Source organism: Lithobates pipiens, unplaced genomic scaffold (genome assembly GCF_037356315.1).
Source record: "Lithobates pipiens isolate NorthernLeopardFrog02 unplaced genomic scaffold, aLitPip1_a1.2 Scaffold_19, whole genome shotgun sequence".
Taxonomy (NCBI): Eukaryota; Metazoa; Chordata; class Amphibia; order Anura; family Ranidae; genus Lithobates; species Lithobates pipiens.
In genome coordinates this window covers 134,213,099-134,218,554 of record NW_027507764.1, presented here as the reverse complement: position 1 = coordinate 134,218,554, position 5,456 = coordinate 134,213,099, and positions in this window count along the sequence as shown.

Sequence of the window (5,456 nt, the reverse complement as noted above, 5' to 3'; positions counted from 1 at the left end):
TGGGAGAAGACTGCTCCGGTAGAATGATACCAATACCCATTCACATGGGGGGGTGGGGAGGCGTAACCTGGGGGCTGTTAATGGGGGCTTCCAGATTCCGATAAGCCCCTCTCCTGCAGACCCAGACAACCACCTGCCAGGGCTGTCGGGAAGAGGTCCTTGTCCCCATCAACCCTGCCCCAAAAGCACCCACCCCCCCCCCCCCATGTTGAGGGCATGCGGCCTGTTATAGTTCAGGGGGGAGGAGCGCTCGCTCGTCCCCTCTCTTTTCTGACCTACCATGCTGCATGTTCGGATATGGGCCTGGTAAAGATTTTTGCCATTTAAAAAATAAATTGGCGTGGGGTGTTCCCTCCGAATCCATACTAGACCCAACGGACCTGGGGGGGAGGGACCCCACACCGTTTTGTTTTTTTCAAAAATTTATTTTGCTGGCAAATTTTATTATTAATTTTTTTTTTTTTTTTTATTCAGCTTTCAGCAGGGAACCCCACTAAAAGACTTGTCGGTTGTTAAGGATGTGGCGGCCGGCTTCCCGAGCCCCCACCTTGGCAACCAGCTATTTACAGTGTTTAAAATGGAGAAATAAAAACCACAAAACACACAAAAAATTGCATCACAAACACAACACTTGCGTTGTGGATTCCAATTTTTTTTTTTTTAAGCACATAAGAGCACTGCACCCTGAGCCCACCCAGTTGTATGACATTAGCACATTAATATTTGCTATTGTCTTCCTGATTCTCCTCCCGGCCAATCAGGAAGCGGGGTCTTAAGACCCAATTGGCCGAGAGGAGAAGCAATTGTATTCTTCGCTGAGGGAAGCTGATATGAAGCCAGAGACTCGCCCCCTGTACAGATGAGGTTGCTAGGACCAAAAGCCCAGAAACTGAGCTAAAATCAATTAACCCTTTCCCTGCTGGCTTACTAAATTGTACACAATCTGCCTACTATAGATACTGGAAATGATTGAAAAAAAAAAAAAACAGGCTGGTTGTACTAAAGTCAATATACAGTATAGATCGACTTCTTCAGTAAAACATGACTGCCCATAGACCGATCGAAATTTGATTAATCTATGGCCTGTTTAAGACGGGAAGTATATTACTGGTCAGATCACCAGGTAAAAGAAAACAAATGCAGCCACCACATGTAAGGTTTGGTAAGCTGCAATATATTGAATATTTGTTTTTGGGTTTCATACCGCTTTAATTGATTTAGCCCTTAAAATGGAACATAAATGTACATATATAGGCATCCGTAACAATGTAGTAACCAGTTAGAAATTATTTATCATTCATGGGAGCTTTTTAAAGATTTTTCATGGGGACCCATTACATATAAATGAATACCCTGCACAGAATGAATACCCTGTTTAAAATCAATATGACATTTTTATCGGAGATGAAAAACAAAACAAAAGGAAATGATAGCATAGTTTATCATAGTGTTTCCCAAAGTGTGTGATGTGTACCACCGGGTCATATCGCTGTTTTGGTTAATGTGGTTGCTAGCCCCTCCAAAAGAGTGAGGATGATGAAATATGCCTATTGTAATGACAGCTGACGTCCACTAGAGGGAGCAATGTGATTTATATTGTCCAGAACTGTGAGCTCCTGTGGCCATTTTGGAAAGGAAAATGTCTTTGAGTAAAAGGGAATGTTAGGCTTTAATTGTTTTCATGGAATAATTAGCATAATGTAAATTAAGATGTGAAAAACCTTGTAGCTGCTCTGTTTGTAGTTATGTGCAAAGTTTCCCATATTCCCAGAAAATTTTTTAGGACATTTTCATGCAATAGGAGAAAGTGATAGTGCACATAAATTGCCAGTGCACTGTAATGCCTTGTACACACGGTCGGCACATTCCGACCACAAAATCCGTCGGATTTGGCCGAAACTTGTGTTGCATACACACGGTCGGACAAAGTTGTCGGAAAATCCGATCGTTCGGAACAAGGTGACGTTCGTTGCATACAAGACTATGTAGAGGCTAGTAGCCGATAGCTTTGGTCTCGTAATATAATCTGAGCATGCGTGGCACTTTGTCCGTCGGAAACCTCTACAAACGAACGGAAAAAGTCTGATCGGATTTTGCTGTCGGAAAATTTTGGATCCAGCTCTCAAACTTTTTCCGCCGGGATTTCCGACAGAAAAAGTCAGATAGAGCCCACACACGATCGGATTTTCTGACGTTCCGACAACATAATCCGATCAGACCTTATCCGTCAGAATTTACGACCATGTGTACAGGGTATAAGCCTTACGTTGCGCCAGGTCCTGCTCTTCACTTTTAACCTCAGATGGCCAGACAATTTTTTTTTCACTTTTTTTTTTATTTATTTATTTATTTATTTATTTTACCACCAGCTTTGACAGTTTGTAACATTCCCCCAAGCCATACATTTTCTGTAAACAAAAATCATTATTTGTCCACACAAGCACAATACAGTAACTTACAAATTACCTACTAAATCCGAAAGATAAAATCTGTATTGACTTCATCAATAACAATTATAGGTACATTTTAAATGGTGCCTTTATGTGAAACATTGAAAATTAAAAATACACAATACTGTAAATAAACAACTAAGGCGAGGTTCACATGTTCACTGCATTTTTGGTGCAGGGTTTAGGCACACTCTCATTAACTTCAAATAGAATGTGCATTTTCATGAAAGGGCATCAAGGATGTCGCGTGCAGGACTTTGATACACTTTCATGAAAACATGCATAATAGAGTTCAAGGGATGTGCATCAAAAAAATATGTGTAAAATACGCCATGCGAAAAAAAAGCAGCACACACGTGTGAACCTGGCCTTACGCCATAAATCTGGGGGTTGCCTTAATACCCATGCCTTGTGTTAACACCCAGTGTACAATGCTGTGTATGCGCTGCTTTGGTGTGCATAGCAATAAAATGATCCAGGCATACATTTTTATTGCAACACCGCACATTACAGCATGCAGCATTAGTTTGCAACATATAGAGTTGAATAAACATAATTTAAACAAAGTTTAAAAAAAATATCAAGCACTGTGATGCTGTATAACAATGCATGCAATTCACATGCACACCAGTACGCAAGTATTATGGGCACCCTAGGGCGCCCTGCTGTATGTTAAGGAACCCTTATGCCATGTACACACGATCGGACATTCCGACAATGAAATCCTGGGATTTATTTCTGACAGATGTTGGCCCAAGCTTGTCTTGCATACACACTGTTGCACAAATGTCGGAAATTCCTATCATCAAGAACACGCTGCCGTACAACATGTACGACGGCACTATAAAGAGGGAGCTCAATAGCCAGTGCCCCATCCTTTGGGCTCCTTCTGCTAATCTCGTGTTTATCTCGTGTTAGTAGAAGTTTGGTGAGGGACGATTCGCGCTTTTCAGCCTCATGCTTTTCAGATCGTTACTGCTCTTCAGTTTGTACTTGTGGGTTCGTATCTGGTTTTAAGTGCCTGTAGTCAGTTCGTATCTGGTTTTTAGTGTGTATTTTTATATTGCGCATTTGATTTTCAGTGCATTCTTGTCCACTTGTTTCTGAACTTCAGCTCGCTCTTCCCAGGCCTTTGTGATTTTCAGTGTGTTCTGTTTGTTCGTTTTGAAGCCATGTTGCGGGTATGTACTCGTCGTAGAATTTGTGCTGTGCAGGGGCTTGATGTTGGGGTTCTTACTTTGACCCAAGCCCAGTCCATGAACAGGGCAAGGAGGAGTTCATGGACGAAGAATTGGTTTCTCCAGCGTGACCAATTCTCTCATATGCCTTTGTTGCGGGAGATCCAGGAGAATAATCCTGATGAATTCAGGAATTGTATCCGGATGACGGAACCCATTTTTTTCACCCTCTGTTGGCTTTGCTGTCCCCTTATATTGCGAAGCAGGACACCTACATTTGGCAAGCCATCACCCCGGAACAAAGGCTGGTCGCCACCTTGCACTACTTGGCGACAGGGAGAAGTCTGCAGGACATCAAGTTCTCAACAGGCATCTCCCCCCAGGCTCTGAGAATCCATTATTCCAGAGACCTGTTTTGCCATCATTCAGGTCCTGCAGAAGGACTATATTAACGTAAGTTTTCTCCTTTAACATCACATTCTATGTATTTAAATAAATGTATACATTTTAAATACATTTTTATTTTAAACTGAAAAATATTTCCTTTTGATTTACTGCTTGTGTTTCTTTTAGCTGTCTCCTAGGTTCTCCAGTGGGTTTTTTTTTTTTTTGGCCATTTTCTTCAATAGTGCAAACATAATTTCTTTCATAAATGAGGTGACAATCTCTTCTTCAGCTAACTGTTATGTTGTGGGGCTGCTACACACACACACACACACACACACACACACACACACACACACACACACACACACACACACACACACACACACCTTGTTTTTGTTGTTAATGTATTTAATGCATTAATGAGAAAAATATTCATCATTTTCAGCAACATGAATTCATTTTTTGGAGTGACGAAAATGGCCTGATTGATGCAAATTATAAAGCACTGTGGGTGTGATTTACAAATGGAAAATCCACTTTGCACTACAAGTGCACTTGAAACTGCACTTGTAGTGCAAAGTGGATTTGCATTTAGTAAATAACCCTCATTGTCACTGTAAACACCAACTTAAGCAAAAAACTGCTATTGAGCATTGCAAGAAGAAGCCACACATTGTTGAGTAGAATTTTTTTTACTCTGCACATTCACATGTGCATTTAGAAAAGGGTTTTTGAACAAATGAACATATTTTTGGAATCCATTTTTTATTTATTTTTTTGGACAGTAGAAATATCCTTTTTCACTCCTGATCCCATGCCTAGGGTCAAACATGTGCTAGCTCCCATGATAGGGGATCAATGGACGTGTTTCGGGGGGTAGAACCCCTTTCCTCTCACCTACTTGAGTTGTGAGGAAGGGGTTGCACCCACAAAACGCATACATTGATCTCCCGTGATGGCAGATGGCACATGTTGACACACTGTGTGTGTGCATCTTCAAAAAAATTTTTTTTTTACATTTTTAGAAAACTTTGAAAAAAAAAACAATTACAAAAATGTTAGTGTGTTTTTAGATTCTGCCTAAAAACATCAATGATGTTTTTGAGTCTTTCTTTGCACATCACTGATGTCTTCCTTGATCTTCTGTACATCCAGATTACACACCATGATCTCCCTGATAAGGATCTGTGCACTTGTGAAATCTGTTTCTTCTTCCACAACATCCACATCATCTAAAATAAAGAAACACACCATGTACAGTGGTGTGAAAAAGTGTTTGCCCCCTTCCTCATTTCCTGTTCCTTTGCATGTTTGTCACACTTAAGTGTTTCGGAACATCAAACCAATTTAAACAATAGTCAAGGACAACACAAGTAAACACAAAATGCAATTTGTAAATGAAGGTGTTTATTATTAAAGGTGAAAAAAAATCTAAACCATC